This window comes from Theropithecus gelada, chromosome 18 (assembly GCF_003255815.1).
Source record: "Theropithecus gelada isolate Dixy chromosome 18, Tgel_1.0, whole genome shotgun sequence".
Lineage (NCBI taxonomy): Eukaryota > Metazoa > Chordata > Mammalia > Primates > Cercopithecidae > Theropithecus > Theropithecus gelada.
The window spans coordinates 2,071,116-2,095,974 of NC_037686.1; the positions used below are offsets into that span (position 1 = coordinate 2,071,116).

The 24,859-nt window shown below is 41.9% G+C and overlaps 1 protein-coding gene across 2 annotated transcripts in view; it reads right to left on the reverse strand.

Annotated features, from left to right (window-relative positions):
* The window catches only part of PIEZO2 (piezo type mechanosensitive ion channel component 2), a 462,335-nt gene that overhangs the window by 350,842 nt on the left and 86,634 nt on the right, over positions 1 to 24,859 (reverse strand). The gene's annotated exons all lie outside the window — the stretch shown is intronic.

Genomic DNA, 24,859 nt, shown 5'->3' on the forward strand with positions numbered 1-24,859 from the left:
GTCCTCCCAAAATGCTGGGATTACAGGCTTGAGCCACCGCGCCCGGGTAAATGTATCATTTCTTAGTCTTGTCTCTACTTGGTCTTATCCTCCTACCACTACCTATTAACTAAAACAAACACATAGGCTTTTGTGTGCTTTAAAAACTCTCCCAGAGGCCGGGTGCGGTGGCTCATGCCTGTAATCCCAGCACTTTGGGAGGCCGAGACTGGTGGATCACGAGGTCAGGAGATTGAGACCATCCTGGCTAACAGGGTGAAAGCCTATCTCTACCAAAAAAAATGAGCTGGGCCTGGTGCTGGGCGCCTGTAGTCCCAGCTACTTGGGTGACTGAGGCAGGAGAATTGCTTGAACCCGTGAGGTGGAGGTTGCAGTGAGCCGGGACCATGCCACTGCACTCCAGTCTGGGCGACAAAGCGAGACTCTACCTCAAAAAAAAAAAAAAAGAAAAACCTCTCCCAGATTCAAGTGTCCAGCACTCATAACCGTTTTAAAATTGTGTATCATGTGTTCACCAGATCCCAACTTTCTGACTGCCAGACAGGTTCCTTTTCCACCAACATTAGGACTGAGTCAGAAGGTAACTCAAGGTCTTCTTAGCCTGCAGAGCAAAGCAGAAGCAACCCCAGCTCTCAAATGCATGGCAGGCTCATTCACTTTCGAAATCCATTTGTTACAGAGTGTGTAGAAGGGGATGGAGCTGGGGGCTGCTTCTGACCCCGAGATGGTTTGGATACTGTCCTCCCTCAAATTTCTTGTTGAAATGTGATCCCCAGTGTTGGAGGTGGGACCTGCTGGGAGGCGTTTGGTCCCAGCAGTAATGAGAGAGTTCTTGCTCTGTTAGTTCAGGGACAGCTGGCTGTTTAAAGAGCCTGGCACCTTCTATCTCTCTCTCTCTCCCTCTCTCTCATTCCCTCTCTCACCATGAAGCAGGCCTGCCCCCTCCTTGCCTTCCACCATGAGTGAAAGCTTCCTGAGGTCTTGACCAGAAGAATGCCAGTGCCATGCCTGCACAGCCTGCAGGACCATGAGTTAAATAAACCTCTTTCCTTTGCATATCTCCCAGCCTCAGATATTCCTTTAGAGCCATGCAAAATGGGCTTACACAAATCCTCTTGCCAGAAGGGGACACAGGCAGCTTACTTGGTGGCTACCACACAAAAACGGTCTGCAGGCTAATTATCAGGAAATAGAAAAAACAGCAGAGACCTCTAATATGCACGGGAAGTCACTCCTATCCCTGAAAAATGTACACAGAGGGCTGGAAAGTATGATTATGATGATGAAATTATTATTCCACAAAACTACCTCTGGGAAGATGAACTAAACAGGTGCAGCACATATTTGTAAATAAGCCAACTCAAAATAATATGAAACTCTGACTCTTAAAGCCCATGGGGTTTCTCCCCTAATGAACAGCAAATAATATCTGTACTCCAGATATTTGTCAGAGGAATGAAATCCAAATCTCTGCCACTTCCTATGTTTGCTTGTTAGCAAGAAGTCCACACCTGGAGCACGCTTGAAGCACAGGTGCTCAGTTGGGGCACACCTTGGAGTCACCTGGGATCTGTCAACACAAGCAAGGCCTCCGTCCCTCATCCAGAGAATCTGACCTAATTAGAGGCCCAGGTCACAGTTCACAGGAGATTCTAATATGCCTGCAGTACTGAGAACCCCTTGGCCTAAAGCAAATGAAGCCCTTTGTGCAACCCCACCTCCCCTGGTAAAGTTGCAAGACTTTGGGTATTAATTTTATCCCTGGATATATCTTTATTCCTATGCTGTGCTCTGTGTTATGCTACATATATTTTTGTAAGCAACTTTACAGTCTATGTGGAATAAAATAAGATGTAAATAAAGAAATCAAACATTTATATGTAATATAAAATGTATACATATTTTATTTTATATAAACTCTGACAGACTCTTGCAGGCACTGAATAGAACTGGTTTCACCAATGTAACCGATATGGCTTTACTGAGTTCGTGTTATGGGATAAATTTGGAGAAGGTATCATTAAAATCATGATAAAATTGAATTACTTTGATATCTCCTTGATACTGAAGTATTCTCCTAACAACCTGCATGCCAAACCAGGTCACACACTGACAACTGTTATGTCCTCTGATTGAGAGTGATGTGTTAAAATCCCGTAATTATACTGCAATAGATATAAACTCTACTTGGAGCCAGGCACTTCATACTTGCAGTCAGAACTTTTTATTTTCGTGTGTGTGTGTGTGCGTGTGACAGAGCGGGACTCTGTCGCCCAGGTTGGAGTGCAATGGCACGATCTCGGCTCACTGCAACCTCCACCTCTGGGTTCAAGTGAGTCTCCTGCCTCAGCCTCCTGAGTAGCTGCGATTACACACGCCTGCCACCACACCCGGCTAATTTTTGTATTCTTTTAGTAGAGACGGGGTTTCACCATGTTGGCCAGTCAGAACTTTTTAAAGCATCCTTGGCCTCTAGCTTATAAAACAGAAAAGTACAGTATGGAATTCATTTTGCAACACTTATTACAGAGAAGTTACATATTTACCACAACAGTCCATTATCCCAACTTAAAAGATGTATCCTAGAAATTGTATGACAAGTAAGAGGAGAGAAAACAGAAATGAAAACTTTTATTGTTAATGTATTGATCAGTGTGCAAACAAGCTAAACTAAAAACTAATTATTGAGCTCCAATTCTATGTTCTGTGAAATAGATTAGAAGAAAAATACAATTCAGCTCAACATAATTCACACTTATTTTTTTAAATTCTGAGCAATTAGAGTAGATTATGAGTCCTAAATTGTGAAATATGTACTTTATGTCCTATAGGGGTTCAGAAGAGAGAGATTATGATGGATTGGAATGAGAGGGAACTTCATAAAAGAAGCTAAGCTACTCTGCCATTTCTGAAAGCACTCTCCCTGTTTCCAGCCCTCCTTCCAGAAGACCACTTCGCTGTTAAACACGTGAAATAACAGGCCAGTGACTGCGGCAGTCTGACTTAGTGCCTACCTGAAGAAAAACAAAGAAAAGCCTGCTGACCTTTGTGGATTTCTTCCAGAATTATGATTCTATGTCAAAGTAACAGGGGCTATGATATGCAAAGTGTTCTTAATGTTTCCATCCATATAGGCTTGTTAGGCACTTAAATAATTTCTGCAAACTAATTTTCCTTTCCAAGTTTGACTTTCTCCATATCAAAAACACTTCTGGACCAAATAAGACTCGGAGTAAGAACCTGAATACCCCATTGCCACACACATGTATGCATTTGTGTCCACCTGGACTTCTGAGTTAAACAACAGTAGGTGAGATGTAAGATAAGATGGAGGAAGTCACACTTGTTTTTCATTGGCTCCAAACATTGTAAAAGATACTCTGCACATTTTAAGGGAACTCTAGTGAAATTAGAGTCTTTATAACCTTTCTCGTTTTCTCTAGGTCCCAGTCACCAGAACCACTATACAGCAACACAGCCATAAAAATCATACCACGCGTTCACATATAATTCATCATATTCTGCTTGGATAATGTAAATTGCTTGCAAGAAAAAGCCACAAATCTTTAAACTGCTTAGCTGAGCAATATTATTTCTAAGTTGTATTTTCCTTCCTTAATTTTTAACTCAAACTTACTCAATGACAGGAAATTAAAAGGTAACCATTCCCATGCCAAGTGCAAGCCGGAGGCCCTTATTTAAGAATCTCCACCCCTTCCAAGTTTCCAATGCAGTTTCTTGTGCTCACTCATCATTTTCCAACACCCATGGAGATACGGGAGGCAGTACTCCTGCGCACCGCGGGATGAAGACTGAATGCATCTGTGACCGATGAACACCCCACAGTGGAGCGGAGGAGCAGCCTGGCAGTCAGGAAAGGGTGTCCGTCAGAGCTCAGAAACGTGGCTTCCTCTGCTGGCCCTACCACTTGCTTAATAAGTGCCCTTGGGTAAATTATGTATCTTCTTAACATTTCAATTTCTGCATTGATTAAATGTATAATACATGCATACATACAAATAAAATTAGCTCTATACAACCTATAGGTATAGCAGTGAGACATAGATAACATATGAAACTTAAAAAATCTATAAAGGGCTATGCTTGAATTTTCCAATTTTTCCAACTTCTTTAAGATAAAAGAGAAGACAGTAATACTACTGAATCATGATTTTGAAACCACTATAGCTTTGACTAGACATAGGTGGATAGGTGTTAGATAGGTCCTTAAGCAAAATAACTGAGTAAAAGATACTGTTTAGGGTATGTGTCTAATTCACAAAATTAGTCTTAACAACCAAGCTCAGGCAGTCTATAAGATCCCACACTGAAAATAAAAGGGAACAGAAAGGAAGGGAAAGGAAAGAACAGAATGGGAGTATACAATTTCTATAGCTTAAAGTAATACACAGAAATTCATTAGTATGGTCTGCATGCATAAAATCCCTCCCGCAGTGCTGGGCTCAACAAGCGATTGAGTGACAGCAGCACACTCTTTGCAGAAGATAACACACATGTATGTACTCTAATTTTGCAGACAAATGCAACATTCTATAGGCAGAAACGGGAAAAACAGACAAATGGAACATTCTACAGGCAGAAAGAGGGAAAAATGCTGTTGCAGGCTCCAAGATATTAGAGACATCGTTTGAACAGATTTCTTCTTAAACTAGCCTGCTTTGGGGAATGTTTTTATTATGCTCCATTTTCTGACTTTATGTCACAGAACAGTGGTGCTCTCCTGTCAAACATTCAAGCAAATATCCTGGATACTCCTTTTTCATTCTTCTCTGACATATATATAGCTATGTATGTCATAGAACTAACATATATGTGATCCACATGTAATAGATTCAGCTTAAGAAGTGAGGTTATATAGGTCAGTGGGATGACATATATTATCCTATATCTTTATTCGTTGATTGGATGATAATATATGTCATCCCATTAACCTATATAACCTCAATTCTTAAGTTAGATCTATTTTAAATAGGCGCACACACACACACACACACACACACACAACTTTCTTCCCCTTTCCATCACCACTCTCAGAATTAAAAACTAGCAAAGTAAGCTAAAATACTTAATATTTTAAGAATCTCAAGGATTTATCTTCCTGATGCATTATTATGAAAAGGAAATACAAATGCATTAACCTCTCCAACCCTCCCCACCCCATGTAGACACACAGACTCTGCTTTTTAAATGAGAGCTGTACAAGTTGGAACAGCCTTGGAGAAACTGTAGCCCAGAAAATCAAATATACACATCTACAGATGACATGGACCTGCTTTAACTTTTCAGGAAAAGCCTCAAAAATCATACAGAGTTCTTGTTGACCAAATACCATCTGAAAAAAAAGGGCTTCATATTAGCTATGTTAAACCAAAATCAGAATTTTCAGTAGTTGCTCTTCAACAAGTCCAGAACAAGTCCACTCTCTTTCCTTTTAGAACAATACATTTTAGCTATTTCTTCTATTATTATTAGATACCTTATGCTTCCTCCTTTAACATTGTTTCTAAATGCAACCTCAGAATTAGATTGTGAACTCCTTGAGTTTACAGACACTATTTTATTTATTTTTCTTTATATCTTATCTTCTAAGAAAATATCCAATAAAGGTTGAGGAGGTAATGATTAAACTGATGAAACATAATCAGGGTTACAACTGTCATCTTCACTATTGATAAGTAAAGCAATTCTGTGGTATAATTAAATTAGCTACATAAATGGATGTTTTGTTGCTGTTTTTGAACAATAGCACAGAAGTACTTGGCTTGGAATGTGAATGTTATGTAATTTTCAGGACTGTATCATCCATATAGAAAATACATATTCTAATATGATCTGTGTACCTGCATATTAGGTGCATTTGTAACTAGAGTAGAGACTTCTCTTTCTGAAATATTTTCTCCTTTTGGTCCTCATCCCCATAATTATCCTCAATGTGGGCGACAAAAGTGTATTTTGGTTTCACATTAAGTCAGTTCTTAGTGCCACTTTTCTTCCCAATAAGTTTGATTTTCATGAAGTTAGATTCCATTAGTCTCCTTTCCAAAAAACATTCTTATTTTTTCACAATTCAAACCTCAAATAACACTTAAAGTAAAAGATAATGTAAAAGTATATAAATTTTTCTAGAAAAATTAGGAATGAGGCCAATTAAATGGGGTGAGTGGGAACGGTCCGAAAGTCCTTGAAATGCCACACTGAACTGTTTTCTACAGAACGGCTCCCTCTGGTGGAGGCAGAACTCTCTCTCTGGGTGAGACCAGGCACACAACCTGGAAACGGCATCCTCTGAAAACCGACAGTCCGAGGCAGGTGGGAGAACAGACGAATTCTAACACCTGAACTATCAAATGGTCTGTCTTCAAATTAAAGTGTTCTCATCACTGCCCAAAAATTCTTAGAATAATCTGCCAGGAACCCTCAACAGTCATGTATTTAATACCTGCAAAATATGCAAAATTCAGAGTTCAGAGAAGCTGCTCTCCAGCTGCTAAGTAGCTGGGACCATATAATTCACAAGTTCCCCAAATTTAATCAAGAGCCCTAAGGATAAAGAGAAACAGCAATTAAACAGCGAGCTCAGAAGCTGTGAAAGTCTGTGCAGATTGAAGGAAAGAGTGACCTTCGCAGTGCAGCCCCGAGTTCATGAATAGACAAAGGCATGATTTCAAAGCAAAAACTGCCCAATAGAATCCATCCTGTGCTCCACACAGCCGCTTTCATTGTTTGTAAAGGTCAGCGGGTTTTTATACTAAATAGTTGGAACTGAAGGAAATCATGATGTTAGTCATTGTTTGTTTTACCACATCATCTCTCCACATCTGTGGTCTTGTGTTTAGACTAAATTTTTTCATCATTTTTCTATGATGTCAATTTGTATGGTTCTTCTTAATGTAAAAAAATACAAATTATTGTTGCTTAAAGACAACTTACAAAAATGTAAATGAATGTAAATACTACACTAATTTGGAAAATTGAGTAAAACCCAACAAGGAATCTACTTGTTGCTTCTTTATTGGCATCTCCAACAGAGTAACATCCATTCATTCAATATCTATATTACCACTTAGTGCAAAATGCAGTGGCGCTGAAAACTATCTCTAGGACTGAGCAGAAAGAGTGACCATGACTCTTCTCCATGACTACCATGTCCCAGGTATCTCTGTCTAGATGACCATCTTCTCTCAGCTCCTGGTTGGCTAGCGTCTTCTATCCATCACTTCTATTTCAGATTACTTGCTGAAGTCCAAATCATCTCTCTGGTAAAGATGCTGCCTCTCAGCAGTGTTCTGCGGAGAGACAATATGGAGCACCTTCTAGTCATCTCCCCTAAGGATGATCAAAGATGCTTTCATTGAGGTCACACAAGGAAAAGCCTGCCTCTGCCAATGAAAGACACTAAGAAATCTGCCTGTAAAGATGACTTCCCAGAGGATGGACCCTGAATCTCAGCTCTAGCCCTCGTCCCCCCAGTCTCAGGAGGAGGGCTGCTATGGGGAGCCAGGAGCAGCCATCACAGCTCAGTCACGCAGGGTCAGATCCCACCCACGCAGGCCTGCAGGCTGGGGATGGCCATGTGCACGTCATACACACAGTCCTCTCTGACCCTTGTGTGGCCACACTTTAGATAGCTAGTGTGGGAAGAGGAAGTCTGACTACTTCATCAATCAAAACAGTGAATGAGTAAACATCACCAGTGACCAGTCGGTTTCTTGAACAATGATGCCCTGAGATAATGCTTGTCTGAGCTACACTCGCTGAGGTGGGAGGCAGGGTGGAAAGCTGAGGTTAGAGAACAGGGTGACCTGTCCACAGATGTGTGGACTCTTTCCATCCTACATGCTACTGCATCTGAGTGCCTGAAAGGAGGCTACCATTAGAAAGGCAATCATCATTGTCACCAGATGGACATGCTTGGTCTCAGATTTTCTCAGATGCCGTACACCTTTGGGGGGACAGGAAAAGCAATGCCAGAAATAAAACCCATAGCACATTAAGTAGACTGTAAAATGTCAATATGTAACTCAAGCTAATAAAATGACTCAGGGATGCTAACCAACCTTCCAAGTTGAATTAAATTTATGGTTAAATGAGATACAGAAAATACTTCTTCAAAGAAGAATATGAGGATAATGATTAGTTTTATCAGTAATTTGGCTCTAAGGACAAAAATATATTATCCAAAACAATTGTTTGGCCATGGAAAGGAGGGATACTCCGGATACAAGTCTAACTGACCAACCATAATCTCAGCCTAATCAAATTTCTAGTACGTTTTGTTGTTAACATATGATGTCTGTATAAATGAACACTTGGTAGAGTAGATCAACTTTAGCATTAAATTGAAGACTGGAGTCTACAAATGCTTATCTTATGGAGCCCAAACTGAGCCAAGCAGATGGTGATTTGAAAAAAGAATATCTCCTCCTCCCTTTACACACACACACACACACACACACACACAGAACATATATGTATTACGATTATTAGGGTTGCCAGATTAGAAAATAAAATACAGCACATGCATTTAAATTTCAACTTCAAATACAAATGAATAATGTAATATTTTGGTATAAATGTCCCACATATAAGTATGCTAAAAATTACTTGTGGTATGTCTGAAATTCAAATTTAACTGGCCTTACATACTGTGCTTTATCTGGCAATCATAACTACAACACAAACACATGTAATAATAGGTGTGTGTAGACTGTTACTACAGTAATTTTTATGTTAATTTTGGAGATTTTGTCTGTGTGTGCAGGAGAGAGGTTGAGAGAGCAAGAGAGAGGCAACAAATATATCAGTAAAACAAGAACTGAGAGTAAGAAAATAATCATGAAATTCACTGGAAAAAAGTATCCTTATTCTCCCTAAACATATATACTTCCCAAAATACACAGAGAGCTTACTGATTTTTTTTTTTTTTTTTTTTTTGGAGACCAAGTCTTGCTCTGTCGCCCAGGCTCATTGCAACCTCCACCTCCTGGGTTCAAGCAATTCTTCTGCCTCAGCCTCCTGAGTAGCTGGGACCACAGGCGCACACCACCACGCCTGGTTGATTTTTTTTTATTTTTAGTAGAGATGGAGGGATTCGTCGTGTTTGCCAGGTTGGTCATGAACTTCTGACCTCAGGTGATCCACCTGCCTCGGCCTCCAAAAGTGCAGGGATTATAGGTTGAGCCACCGCGTCTGGCCAGTAATTTTAGAAATAATACCATTGTAAGTAAATCTTATCAGTATGTTAGTACTGACATTTTCCAAGATTTATGCTATTATTCCTTTCATGCATTTCAATAAGTAGGACACTTTAGAATCCAAAATTGAGATAAAAAATTTGAAGGAAAATTTTCTTTAGGTGTGTGTATACTAATATACTATATATATACACACATACACTTATGTATATATATTCTACATACTATATATTTAAATAATACTACCTCATGATATTGTTGTATTATAACAAATAATGAAAGTAAAAAGTCTTTGTGAAATGTGAAAACAAATATTAATAATAATAATTTAAGCATTGAAAATAAAACACAAGTACAAGTTTCTTTCACACCCACTTCTTTGCACCTGTAAGGATAACACTCAACTAACAGAGTACGGCACTTTCAGATGGAGACCGACTCTTAAGTTTAAAGTTCCAGGCCTTCTAAAAAACATTTCAGAAAAGTTACCAGTAATTGTGAATGAAATACAGAGAACACTGCACTGAAGAGGAAGTTGTAGCCATTTTATAGAGGCTTTCCTAGGGCATACTGTTTGCAAAGACAGAAATACATAACCACCTTAAAGAAATGTGTTGCAAACAGTATGATAGCCATACTTTCCTTGTTCAAGCCTCTGTGTCACTACAAACCTAACCTTCACATTCTACTGTGAAATTTGTAAGTTGATTCTTGTTATTCATGGTTGTTATGTCTATAATGTTGTTATGAAGATAGAATTAGCAAACACTGAACCACTGCTCTTAGGGGAAATACAAGGTTAGGTTCCTGTGAGCCTCTGGTTACAACATCTTTGTCCACAGATCAATACATAATCTTGTTTTACAGGTGTTTCTGTTTTAAAGAAAATGTATTGGCTGGGTGCAGTGGCTCATGCTTGTAATCCCAGCACTTTGGGAGGCCAAGGTGGGAGGACTGCTTGAGCCCAGGAGTTCAAGACCAGACCAGGCAACACACTAAGACCTCATTTCTAAAAAAATTTTTTAAAAGAAAACTTATTGGGGCCGGGTGTGGTGGCTCATGTCTGTAATCCCAGCACTTTGGGAGGCCGAGGTGGGCAGATCACGAGGTCAGGAGATGGAGACCATCCTGGCTAACACAGTGAAATCCCATCTCTACTAAAAATGCAAAACAAATTAGCTGGGCGTGGTGGCACGTGCCTGTAGTACCAGGTACTCAGGAGACTGAGGCAGCAGAGTGGCATGAACCTGGGAAGCAGAGCTTGCATTGAGCCACGATCGCGCCACTGCACTCCAGCCTGGGCAACAGAGCGAGATTCCGTCTCAAAAAACAAACAAAAAAGAAAACTTATTTGATACATATTATTGTTTCATTAACATTGAACTTATGGCCAACAGGAAAATTATTCAAACCTGAACAAAGCCGATGTAACACATGTATTTTCTCCGTGAGACACATCACAGCCTTCCTGTGCTTGAGAACCCTAGATAGCACTTCAGCACCATGCATGGGTGCCATTTTAAACAGTGAAATCACACACACAAAATATAAAAAATGTGGCACCAAATAGATGAATGGACACTTGTTTACGGTGTGGTATGAGAACTAAAGGAAGAGAGCAGAGTGTCACTTTGTGCCAGCTCAGCTGGGAACATGGGCGTCGGGGAACTCAAATTTTTTGCAGTTTGTGCATGTCCAAGAATGACCCTGTAAGCATTTTCAGTATTGATTTGGGGATTACAAATACATTTTAGCAGGGATGTGAATTCACAAATACAGAATCTGTAAATAATGACGATTAATTATATTTAGACTTCAGAATGTACTCTATACAACTAAACTTACACTTTAGGATTACCAACTAGACAGTCCATTTCTGGCTGAGAGGAGCTACGTCTGGTTTCGCTTGCCATTGTATGGGTCGGTCAATCCACACTCCATCTAGTCCCACAACTCACTGCTGTGCCATCTTTATGTGATAGGTTGTCCCATGAATAAATGTACAGGACTTGCTCATTCAGATTCAGTTAGGGTGTTCCACAGAAGGTCAAAAATCAGCAAAACTCTGGACCACAAGTATTTAAAAATCCCCCAGGCAACTGTCCCCTAACCTCCTCCCCCATTCAACTGGCTGGTCCCCCATTTCCAAACACAAAGCCCAGCCCAGCCCAGCTTTCAGGAACCTGTCTTCTTATTCCCTGCTGCATGTACGTGGGCCTTCAAAAAGCCTTTGTGAAAGCTCTAGCTGCTGAATATTTGATGAGCAACATATGGTTGAATGATAGAATCAGTTACTGCTATTCAAAGACAGATGCAGCCCAATCAGCACCTTGTCACTGCTCTCAGCTCACTCCTATGGGACAAGTGTTGGCTGAACTCTCGTTTTTATGAAAAAGTGGTCAGCACAGCCTGTATCCTTGATCATGGCCTTGTAATAACCTGGCTGTTGAATGAGCCTGGGGATAAATAAGTAATCAATCCTCGCCTACAGCACAGTCAGCTAACAAGTAATTGTGGAAGTGAGAGGGTGCAAGCGTCCACGCAGCTCCACGGCAGGTGCTCCTTTGTGCTGTGGCTCCGCGGGGTGCCACTCAGGTCTTTCCAGTCTATGAGCCACTTTCTGGGCTCCCTCCATCTCTTGTTCTCCTAAGGGCCTGGCCTCTTTCTGACTCTCAGTACAGGATAAAGCAGTTAGGAATTATGTCGACCATTTAGTTCTGCACGGAATGGTCACACCAAGGAGGCCAAGACAGGCCAGGACTTGGACTTGACAGATACGATCTCCTGTGCAGTGCTCCAGAAGCCGGGCTCTAGAGAAGCCACACAAGAGGGCTGAGGAGGGTGGAAGAGGAAATGTACAGGGGCATCTATGGGGAGGCACGGCTTATCTTCAGGAAATTGTGTACTGCTCCAAAACTTGTCTTTGATACGCTCTCTCTTACTTTTTCCTGCAAGGCCACTGCTAGCCTACTCATGGGACTCCTTAATATTCAAGTTTATGCAACTCAGAATTACAGTATTAGGTTTTGCTAGCAAAACAAGGACCAGATTTCCACCTTCACTCATCCTCTCCATGGGGGCCTGTGCAGGGCACACCTGTCCAGCCACACTCAGGAGCCCTGTTTTCTGCACGTGCCTCCCTGGGGTCCTCCTCCCACCACTGCTGCCCTTGTGCTCAGAGAATGGACGCAAACTTGTCAGAGCTGTTGGATGGTCAGCTAAGGTTGTGGAAACAGACACCGTGGTGGAGACTGGCAAGTGGATGATTCCCTGGGTGAGCATTCAGGAACAGCAGTGGGATGGGAGTGGGGAGCAAGGTTGGAACGGAGTAGGAGTCAGGGAGTAGCGCAGTGCAGCAGAGGCTCCTGCCTATCCCAAAGACGGCCCAGGGGAGTTGTCCTAGAGTAGGGCAAAGGGCAAGGGGACAGGGACTCCTCTCCTCCCTCCCCATCCCCCAAATTCCACTCTTGGAAATGAGAGCCACATCCACAACAAAGAAGAGGCAAAGCTTGGATAAGGTGGATCCTTTTAGCAGAAAACAGTTCCCAGAACAGACACAGCCATGAGCTTTCAGCCACCAACACTCCAGGCAATAGGGAGAATCGAAGCCTTGGTCCTAAGGAGGAGGGCGGGGAATCTGGGGAGAGCACTGCACCAGCCACTACAATGGGAGTTAGGGCCTTTCTCCATAACAACCAGAGTATGGCTTTGTCAGGTGTCCCTGCATCCTAAAAGAGCAGTTTTCATTCCGCAGATGATATTAGACCCCAGGGAATGGGAATATAATGATGGCGACATTGATGTTTGAAGGTGACATTCCTTTGCAACCAAGTGCAAAGGGACCTGTAAGAGTTAATGGCTAGCCAGGTTGCCAGGAAAGAGGAAAAAGAGGCCTCTTAAGGACGTGAAATCCACACACAATCCTGCACACACACATGCTCATGTACTCCAGGCCATCCTCCTGCATGGTCTGCGGCTCTGAAAGTGGTTCCAGGCCAACCAACCCAGTGCCACCTGCTAGAGCCAGGTGTAGACAGTAAAGAGCACAGCGGCAGCCACTGCCACCAGCAGCATGTGACACCTCTTCAAGCCTGAAAGCCCCTGCTCCTGATTGCCCGAGGAGACCATCAGTGCCTTTCCCCAGTACCCCTTAATGGCACACAATATTGGCAAGCTACAATGCAGAAAATAAATTTAGGCAAAATTAAGTTTTTAAAACATGGAGAAAGGGAAGAGGGAAAGAAGAAAGGACAAAATGGTTACCTGTAAGATTGAAAAGACCTGTCCTACAGTTACACGTGGCTCTGGTGCCAAGCGGACTGCCTGGCCCGTTTCAGACACTCACTAATGCTTATTCAGTGACCAAAGGAAATGAATGCATACTTTGTACCAGTATTCTCAGTGTGTTTATTTGTCTTCCCTGCTTAATGCTGAAGAAATATACTAAAAGGCAGCTTAAAGTACAGTAATTGTCTCTTATATGTTGGAAGGCAAGTGCACAAACAGGCATAATCTCTACATTTATCTTCCCTCACTATTAATTTTATAGTAAGATACAGTGGAATGAGGGAAATGCTTATATAGATAACTGAATTATTTATATTAGAAGCTTTCACTCATTGAATCAATTTTTAAAACTGATAGTTTCAGGAATTACTCAGTAGCCTCTGTGTTTCTTAATTTCCTTATCTGTAAAACATAAATAATACTATACCTGTCTCATGGGTACGGAAGCATTAAATGAATTACTATGTGGAAAGCTTGGGACAGTTGCCTGGCATGCAGCTATCACTGTGTTTCCTGTTTATTGTTCTTGTAATTAATAATCAGCACTTTTTGAAAGTTAAATGTAAGTTTTCATCTCAAAAGGCTATTTCCTATGAATCAACTCAAATTCAAGTAGGTCTGCTTAGGCAAAATAGCTACAGATGAAGTAAAGCTCAGATGCTTTAATGAATGATTCCATCAGAAATTAGTCTCATCCAGGCTTTGAAGCAAGTCAGCTTCAAAAAAACTGAAATAAATTGACTCAAAAAATACATAAACAAATCAGCTAGAGGTAAACACCTTTAAAGGGAAAATAACCCTAAGAAATCAAAGGAGCAGCTACGGTTTCCTCCTCTTGAGGGCTTTATCTGTCTCTTCAGCACGTATCAGGCCTGATGAGTTCCTGTGAACGGCACTGCCAGCCCCTCAATGTTCTCTCCAGGACCAGTAACAAGCACTCAACATTCGAGGAAGCAGGAATCCGAGAATTCAAGTAACTTGCCCGAGAATGCAGTGAATAGATGGCAGAGCCGGATTAATATTCTGGGGACCAAAGGCCTGTCTTCTTTACCTTTGTATGCCCAACTGCCGAGTACAAGGCCTGGTAGAGCAGGCACCAGGTAATGTTTGTCAAATGAGTAAATGAAAGAAGGGTAACTTGAAGAGCTGATCAACAAACTGATACCAACTCAAGTGAACTAACTCAACTGTAATAACAGGGCAGCATTTAAATGAAAGATGATACGGTTTGGCCGCATCCCCACCCAAATCTCATCTTGAATTGCAGCTCTCATAATTCCCACATGTTGTGGGAGGGACCTGGTGGAAGATAACTGAATCATGGGGATGGTATCCCCCATACCATTCGCGTGGTAGTGAACAAATCTCACGAGATCTGATGATTTTATAAGACATTTCCCCTTCTGCTTGGCTCTCCTTGTGTCTTGTCTGCCACCATGTAAGACATGCCTTTCACCTCCCACCATGATTGTGAGGCCTCCCCAGCCACGTGGAACTGTGAGTCCATTAAACCTCTTTTTCTTTATAAATTAACCAGTTTCAGGTATGTCTTTATCAGCAGCATGAAAACGGACTAATACAAAAGGTGAAGTCATATTTTAGATAAAGCTTATTGTAGCCAAATAAAGCAAAAAGCTTGGGGCTTCTGAAATATTTCTTTAGTAATATAATACAACCTAGTGTTTCCTAACCTGAGAATTATATGCTGCCTGAGACTCCCTGTGTCTGACTGAATAGTGCATGCCCAATACAAGGCAACAATGGAATATGACGTCTGTACCATCCCAAAAAAGAACAACTAAAATAACCTAAAAGACCCACATTAATTTATTTAACAATTCAAGAAACAGGCATCTAATTTTTTTAGCATTCCTTTTGGTAGTGAGCTGATATTGATAATAAAACACGTAATAATTCACTCAATATTTTCCTGTGTTTTGCCTTATTATGACATAGTAAAACATAATAATAATAAGCCTAATGCTATAAGGACTGTTTTTAACCAAAACCGATGCAATCAGCTTTAAATATCTGCTACGATTTCCTTTCTGATGTCTAAACATGTCTTTACAAGTTACAGATCGCACTGCCTCTTCACGCAGGCTAATGGAGCATCGTTTTTCTTTTCTCAGGGGGCCATTAGTGATCTGGCAAAGTGTAAGCTGGGTCAGAGCCTCAGGATAAGGTGCTTTTGGTGTTTATTTTACACACACACACACACACACACACACGCACATACATGTGATTAAAGGATTAGTACAACTTCCTTTTAAAGTAGAACTCTTGTTCAGAGCAGAGTAGAATAAAATATGCTTTTCTATCTTCTTAGACTTTGACAACAGGTTACAAAAGTTAACTTGATCTGCTAAAAACTTCACTTGGTTACAACTGTCATCAAAACACAATAAGCCCCTCTCCTTCCTACCCCTTTCTAATTCTGCCTCTCCAAATGTTGGAAAATATCCCAAAAAACAAAATATATATATATAATTAATAATAACTTTTGAGTGTAAATGCAAGGAAATATATCAGGGGAATTGTTACATTGCTCAAAATAACACAGCAAAATTTACCAGGTTTAAAAAAAAAAAAACTCAAATGATATTTCAGAGACCTACTCTTTTCAAAACAAGGAGGACAAAAATCTTCTCCACAAAAGCACATATTGAAAAAATATTTTGGGGGCAAGGCCTGAAAGGGTTGGCAGTGTGCAGTTCTGTTGTTATTCCCGTGGCCATTTTATGGGCCTCAGCAAAACACTGGGGCCACGATCTGTCTTTTGGTTGCTCCAGGGGAGCCAGCCATCACAACCCCACAGAAGAGACTTCTGAAAAACCCATAGAGGCACCAGAAGTCCTTCCCTTTCATCTACCACTGGGGGTTTTGTTCTCATCCATTACAGTGTTGTCCAATCTTAGACAGCCTTCAGAACAAAGGCTGTTAGACTGAGGATGGATTCTTGGATAAGAAGACAACTTTGCTCTTAGAAATAATTAACACACCTTAGACAGCAACCATCACTTAGGGTGTGTGTGCGTGTGTGTGTGTGTGTGTGTAACATAAACATTTCATATACAAACTGATTAGATGATGATTCTTCTAAAATAGTCTGGCTGTAGGACGATAGCTGGTGTTGCCTGGGAAGTGTAGTCTTGTGATTTGGAGCGTATTTCTTCTCAACTAGCCCCCAGTAAATAACTGATTCTCCCCAGAAAGACGTGGATATGACCTGTCTATCTACTCCAGCCTGCAAGAGCACACATTAACAAAGGTAACTTGTCGGCAGGACTAAACAAGCGAACAGGAAGAGTTTCCAGCAGAGAGCAAATGTCACACTGTAGCTGGATGCATATCCCCTAGCTCAGACTGTGGCGGCTTTACTGATGATATTAGAACTATCAATTGTGAGTAAATGGAAGGATGTTTCTGTAGTTCCTGTTGAAACCAACTGAAAAGGGCTCTGGACTTTGGACAATTTCAGAATCAAAAACTAGGAATTTATGATCTGGTGCATGACCAAAGGAAGCATCTATGCCAGCTTTGTGGGTAGGACCTCCATGGACACCTGGAAAGGCCTGGTGAAGTGAAGCCACAAAAGAAGAGCACGAAGTAGACTGACCAAAATGTACCAGGTCTCACTGAGGCAGTTTCAATTTTTTAATAGGAGAAAAGAGCTTTAATATCAGTGCCTCCTTATGTGGTATTCCCAGTTTAAGTGATTTTTTATTCCAGTTAACTTCATAATTTTTTTTTTCATTTCAGAATGGAGGTTCTGCCTCTGCAATCAGTGGTTTTTCTATTCTCTAATACAATGAGTTAGTGTATAGAGGATACTTAGAATAGTACCTGGCACATAGAAATGTGACATAAAAGTGGGGGCTTTGGATAAAGAACCTCTCCAGATTAATCTCTGAATCTCTTGGCTGTCCCAAATGGATACTGCTTGACTTTTATAGTCAAGATTCTAGGATGAATCCAGCGAGTTAACACTTCCTCAGGACGCTGCCTTCTCACCTGGGTATCTCATTTTATAACATATGAGATCACATACATTCCTCATGGAAAACTACATAGTTACTCCACGTGTATTCACCAGGCTGTTCTCATTCAAATAAACCTCCAGCCTCCACATCCATAAGGAGTCACCTTTGAACCCTTTGCTTTATACTAGTCTTTTTTTTTTAATTTGACAAGAATAATTTAATCAGTTTAGAGAAATAACAGCATCACTGGAGTAAGTAGGTGGCTCTCTAAGATTGCTACATTGAATGAGTTACCACTCAATAAGATAAATAAAACCCAATGTGTTTGAGAGACTACTTTAATTAAAAGCAGTGTTTTTCTCCACCTTTTTATCCTCCACAAATCCAAATACAGTCTTTTGTGAAGAACAATCTTTCAATTAATATTTGGTGAAAGAAATAATTGGTCACACTTAACATGACATATTTTCTATGTAACATACACATATGTCATCAATCTGCACCAATGCATATTAAAATATCTCCCTTAAGCATACTCACATTATCTCTCCAGACCCTCGTTCCTCGAGCCTGGTGATGTGTCAGCCAACAAGCATTTATTAAGTGACCAGGTTTCCCTCTTCCCTTGCAAATTTGCAGGAGCTTTAGCTCTGTCAAGGGCATGAGTCAGAACAACACAGTGGCTAAGAGTGTGGTTCACCCACGCAGCACCTGGGTGTCCTGCGGCTTGCTATGAACCCACCTGGAACTCAGTCTTTGTCTGTGACATGAGGATTATTGATCATAGTAACAGCTCCCTTAAAAGTTTGTTGTGAAAATTAAATTAATAAATGCACGTAAATAGTTATATGCACTTAGTAGAGAGGGCTATTGGCTCTTTATTGATCGATCAATTAACCTAAGTATTATGTAACTGAAAACTAAAATACAAGATACCAGCTGTATCTTGGAGTAGTACACCAAAAAACCTTGGAAATTACATATTTCTTTACTAATATTTAGAGAGCACTGGTAAAATCCTCTAGTAAAGACTGGCTATAGTCACACGAATGAGAATAAGATTTCTAAGTCTAGTTCACTCTGACATTCAAAGTAGTAAGTTGTGCTTCAAAATAGTAATAACAGCCCACTTAAAAATTTATTAGAGGCCGGGTGTGGCGGCTCACACCTGTAATCCCAGCACTTTGGGAGGCCGAGGCAGGCGGATCACAAGGTCAGGAGATTGAGACCATCCTGCCTAACACGGTGAAACCCCGTCTCTACTAAAAATTTTTAAAAAATTAACCGGGCGTGGTGGTGGGTGCCTGTAGTCCCAGTTACTCGGGGGGCTGAGGCAGGAGAATGGCATGAACCCGGGAGGCGGAGCTTGCAGTGAGCCGAGATCGAGCCACTGCACTCCAGCCTGGGCGACAGAGCGAGACTCCGTCTCAAAAAAAAAAAAAAAAAAAAAAAATTTGTTAGAGACAAGGTTTTGCAACATTGCCTAGACTGTCCTCCTGGGATCAAGGGATCTTCCCACCTTAGCCTCCCAAGCAGCTGGGACTACAGACAGGTGTCACTGTGCCTGGCATGTTAGCCAATATTTACTGAGCACTTATTGTGGCCTTCTTCCACATTGCATATGTTCTAATCCAAACGAAATACACTCTTCTATATTGACCAGTATATGGCACTCACTATGTCATAAGTTATAAGGAACCTGTAATATATCAGGTTAAAAAACTTAATACCTCGGGCTGGGCATGGTGGCTCACACCTGTAATCCCAGCACTTGGGAGGCCAAGGTGGGTTAGGAGTTCAAACTCCTGAGGTAAGGAGTTCGAGATCAGCCTGGGTAATGTGGTGAAATCCCATCTCTACTAAAAAAAAAAAAAAAATTGCCAAAATTAGCCAGGGGTGGTAGCGCGCCCCTGTGCTCCCAGCTACTTGGGAGGCTGAGGTGGGAGAATCGCTTGAACCTGGGAGGTGGAGGCTGCAGTGAGACAAGATCGCACTACTGCACTCCAGCCTGGGCAACAGAGTGAGACACCATCTCAAAACAAACAAACAAAAACCTTAATACCTCATTAGTTTGCAATTCTTGGGTGACCTGACTGAAGTTAATTATACATTAGTTAACAAATTTAATGCAGGACAGTCTCAATCCTAATGCAAAGCACAGTTTGTGAACAGCAAGAAAATGTTCATCTCCTTCCCTACAGTATTACATACTTAAATAAAATGCCCATCCTTGTAAGTGAAAGCATAAAACATTTTTAAGAGTCTTGATTTCTTTAATTACTCATGATCCTGCAATCCTAATTAAATCTAAAAGCCAAATCCCATGGCTTATGACACCCCAAGCTTCTGTCTCCAGAGGACTGCTGCATGCAATAACTATTCTCTGATGTTTGCTATTTTGAAGATTGACATAAGCATAGGATTAGAGTTAGGTTTATACCTTCATCTAAAATTCTAGACACTGGAAATAAAATTTATTCATTCTACAAATATGTGCTGAATGCCTGTTATATATACATCAAGCAGCCTTTGGGCCAAAAAGCATATCCTTGCCATCTTGATGTTTATCTACTAGAAGGGACAGACACTCTACATAAATGTATTAACATAAAACCCTGACTCAGTTTACAGTGAGATGCTCCTAAAAGGCTGAGAAACAAAGGTTTCCTGCCAAATACTCCCTCATTCTTCAGTGAATACTGTGAAAAAGAACATTTATTTTCAACCCGTAGCCCCCACCCTGTGGAGATATGAAATAATCAATGTTGGGGAACTTGAGAGTTAGATACGGTTGAGAGAATGCCAAGCCCAAGGAGAGGAGCATGGATGAGATGATCCTGGAGTTTGGGGGACTTGCTAGACTGATGAGGCACTCCTGCCTGAGAAGCCGGAGGGCGGGAGCTCTGGGGACTGCTTAGAATTTCACTGAGGGGCAGCCGGGCGCGGTGGCTCACGCCTGTAATCCCAGCACTTTGGGAGGCCGAGGCAGGCGGATCACGAGGTCAGGAGATCGAGACCATCCTGGCTAACACAGTGAAACCCCATCTCTAGTAAAAATACAAAAAATTAGCCTGGCGTGGTGGTGGGTGCCTGTAGTCCCAGCTACTGGGGAGGCTGAGGCAGAAGAATGGCGTGAACCTGGGAAGCGGAGCTTGCAGTGAGCTGAGATTGTGCCACTGCACTCCAGCCTGGGTGACAGAGCGAGACTCCGTCTCGAAAAAAAAAAAGAAAAAACTTCACCAAGGGGCAGGGGCAGGATCACCCCACAGAGGAGGTCTGCAGGAAGAATCAAGGGAGGAAACAGAAGAGCTGAGTGGCAGGGTCTGCAAGTCCAGCTCTTGCTATGGATTTGTCGCACAAATAATTTTGGAAAGGTATAAATACCGGGAAAAATAAAACCTGCTCATAACATGAAAAAAAATGTGGGATGAGGGTATGTCAGCTTTAGTTAAGGGGGTGAGGGAAGAGGGTTTGAAGGAGGGACATCTAAGATAAACCTGAATTCTGGGAAGAGACCATCATCATTCAAAATCTGGGGAAGGGGATTCCAGGCAAAGGGAGCTGTGACAGCACAGAGGTGCCAGTTCAAACCAGGGTGAATTCCACAACTAATAACAGTGACTATTTGTGTAGTAATTTTGTATTTTGTTTTAAATTATATCTGTTAAATTATGTCCCCACAAAGCCTAATAACCCTGAGGGATTTGGGTCTCCAGTTGCAGTGGGGGAAAACTTGACCAAAAGAATGACACCCAGGCCCAGGTCAAGTCCGTTGCAGGCTGGACCTTGGAGCCGCGCTGGGCCTGGGCTGCAGCCTCTGGCAGAGTGTGTGCACCCTTCCCTGTGTGTACGCCCTTCATTGGGCGTGACGGCCACTTCTGTGTCAAGGTCCCACCACCTCTATGCTGACTCCTCTGCCCTCAAGCTCCATCAGGGAAAAAGGTCCCTGCTTCAAAGACCTTCCAAGATCTGCTTCCCCAGCAACCGAGGCTGAGATGGATTCCTAGGGCAGGAGGATTATGGGGCAGTTCCCTTGCAGGGATACCTAGCAGGGAGTGAGGAAATCCAGACCCCACCGAGGGACAGATCCTATTGTCATGCTCTTGCAATGGGGGCCTCAGCTGCTGGGATGCTCTGGAGCTGCCACAGCCCTTCAGAAACTTTCCAGCTTTGAGGCCTCGGCACCCTGTGTTGAGTGGTCATTGGCTCCCGGCTGCCCCAGACAGGGAGGAGAAGTCTGTGTAAAGCAGCTCCCTTCAGCCACCACCAATTCCCAGGGAGGGATTTTGCTGAGAGTGGTCAAGGAAACACCTCCCAGCTGCTGGGAATGGAAGCTCAGTCCTGAAAGGGAATTTCCAACTCACTCCATAGCGTCCACTGCACACAGCTCTTCAGAAGAGATTCTCACAGAGAGAAGAGCCTCGAGAGGAAGTCAGTGTGGGTAGAACTAAGTTTTTAGAAATCTAGGCTCTCAGAATTCTTGATTTGCTATTTCAGAACTTCAAGTGTGTGATTATCTTAATAGGTAAGGCCGCAACCAGAAATCAGGAATCACTTTAAGCATTTTGAAAAGAGAACGTTAAATAGAGAGGGTTGGTTACTGAAGGGGATGGAAGAGCCAGGAAGCCAAAAGGAATGTTGAAGCAATTGGAACATCATCAGCGAGGCAGGAAGGCTGTGGGGAGCCAGGCAGGGGCATGAGCTCAAGAACGAGGGCCATCCAGGAGCCGCTAGACCCTCAGGCGAAGGTCCAGAAATGGCTCTAGGTACAATCAGGCCTTGCCTGGGCCTCTTCACGGTCAGCTGTGTCCATTAGCCTTTCCAGGTGTCCATGGAGGTCCTACCCACAAACCTAGGATAGACGCTTCCTCCAGTCATGCACCAGGTCATAAATCCTTAGTTTTTTATTCTGAAATTGTCCAGAGCCCTTTTCAGTTGGTTTCAGCAGGTACAACTATCAGACAGTCCATAAATGCCATCTGTGAGTAACTAGGAATATTCTGTGCTGAGTAACTAGGAATATTCTGTGCATTGAATGAAGAATGAAGGGAGAAGACACTGGATAAGTGACGGGTACTTAACTGATTACTAGCTTGGGATGCTCACAGCTGATGGACACAGCTGACGATGAAGAGGTCCAGGCAAGGCCTGGTTGTACATAGAGCCATTTCTGGACCTTCTCCTGAGGGTCTAGCGGCTCCTGGATGGCCCTCGTTCTTGAGCTCTGCTCATGCTGCCCCCGGCTTCCCCCAGCCTTCCTGCCTAGCCAGTGTTTCGGTTGCTTCAACATTCCTTTCGGCTTCCTGAATCTTCCACTCCCTTCAGTAACCGACCCTTTCTGTTTAATGTTCTGTTTTTAAAATGCTTAGAGTGATTCCTGATTTCTAGTTGGGGCCTTACCTACTGAGATAATTACACACGTCAAGATCTGAAACAGCAAATCAAGAATTCTAAAAGCCCAGATGACTAAAAACAGGAAGTCATTTAGTTGAATCCCTGTCTTTTGATAATTCCCTTCACAACAGTATTGTAAAGTGATTTTCTGGCTCTCTGTTAACTCTTCGCTGCTTTAAACTGGAAACAATAGCTTGGATTTGCAGGGAGGTGGATTTCAGGTTGATTCAAGACAGAACTGTCTGATAATACTATAGACTTCCCAGGGCCACAGATGGCTCCCTGGCACCACTAGTATCTAAGAAGAAACCAAGCAACCAGCCAACATGGCTATTGTAGAATATTCCACCACTGGTTGCTGCAAGATGCTTGATAACTCCTAAAAGTTGTTCCAACTTTAAAATTCCATGATTCTGTAAGTTGCAGCCCTCACTAATCAGATAATACCCACCAGTTAAGTGTACTGAGTCTACAAGCATTTTTAAAAACAAAATTATTTCACATTTTGTCATATAACCAACTGCTGATCCTCATCTTTCTTCTACAGCACAGTAGTACATAAGGCTTCGCAACAAATCGTCAGCTTAAACACAGGCATGGGAAAGCGTGTAATAATACTCCGATATTCTTTGTCCTGTTGATGGCACTGAGAACAAAACAGTGGACAACCCTGGTCTACAGAACAGTGGAGAGACTGGAATTTTATGTTTAAGACAGGGCCTTGCACCGCCAGTAATGCCTAACCAGGGTGTCTAATCTTTGGACTTCCCTGGCCACATTGGAAGAAGAAGAATTGTCTTGGGCCACACATAACATACACTAACACTAATGATAGCTGATGAGGAAAAAAAAAAAGTCCTCGCATAAATCTCATATTGTTTCAAGAAACTTTGGAAATTTGTGTTGGGCCACATTCAAAACTGTCCGGGCCACAGGTTGGACAATGTTGGTCTAACACAAGATGCCTCAAAACACAGATTTCAGAAACGCGTGGATTCTGAGTCCTACGTGTTCAGAAAAAAGTAAGATATCCTTGCTTGGAGTCCCTCTGCAAGTACATAAACAAACACATAAATGAGGTTATGTTGAAGATCAGTCATGGTTCTTGGTGCTAAATTGGAGAAAGAGGAAAATAAGTCATCCGAATGCTGCTTTCAGTACTGACTGGAAGGATGTATGTGGATTTCCCTTTCCAACTCTTTCTTTCCTCCTCTCTTACCATGAGCAGCACCAGCAGACACCTGGGTACCCATTTGTGCTTTGTTTGTGCACTGACCTTGTAACATTTTGTTACTTCATGATACTTCTTTATGCAGAGAGGATTACGTTTTTTCCTTCAGACTTTATGTTTCACCTATGATGTCCCTGATAGTGTCAGTCCCTGGCACATCTGAGCATGAACTGATGTCCACAAGCCATCAACTGTTTGGCATGTCTGACATTGCTGCATATTCACAGCTGGTTAGTTTGGGAAAAAGAAAAAGTCAGGGGTTGTCACAGAAGTATGTAGGGGGAAATCCCAGTTACTTGATTTCCAAATAAAACAATAAAGGGCCACACTGATGTAAAAGCGATAGATAACTTAATTGGATATATAAAGATAGTAATTTTTAAAGCACTTTATTGTGAATGCACACACCTTCTTTCTTTGAAAAAGGAGCTCCAAACCGTAGAAGAGTAGTTGCCTGTATGCTATAATCTTGTTTCTCAGGCCAGAAACTATTCTGTTTATGCTAATTCCTTTAGGAATGAGGCTGTGGCGACAGGGGTCCCATTAACAATGTATTTTTGTTTTATAAGGATTTGCATAAACTCACATTTCTCTACCCTTTATATACATTGTGTATTAAGGATTTTGGCGACTTAGAATTTCTGTTATTTAGAGACAGGAAAATCAACATGCCATCTGCAGTTATAACGACTACGATGGATGATCATGATATGCCTTACGAAGTTTACAGAGAATGAGGGCGAACAGGA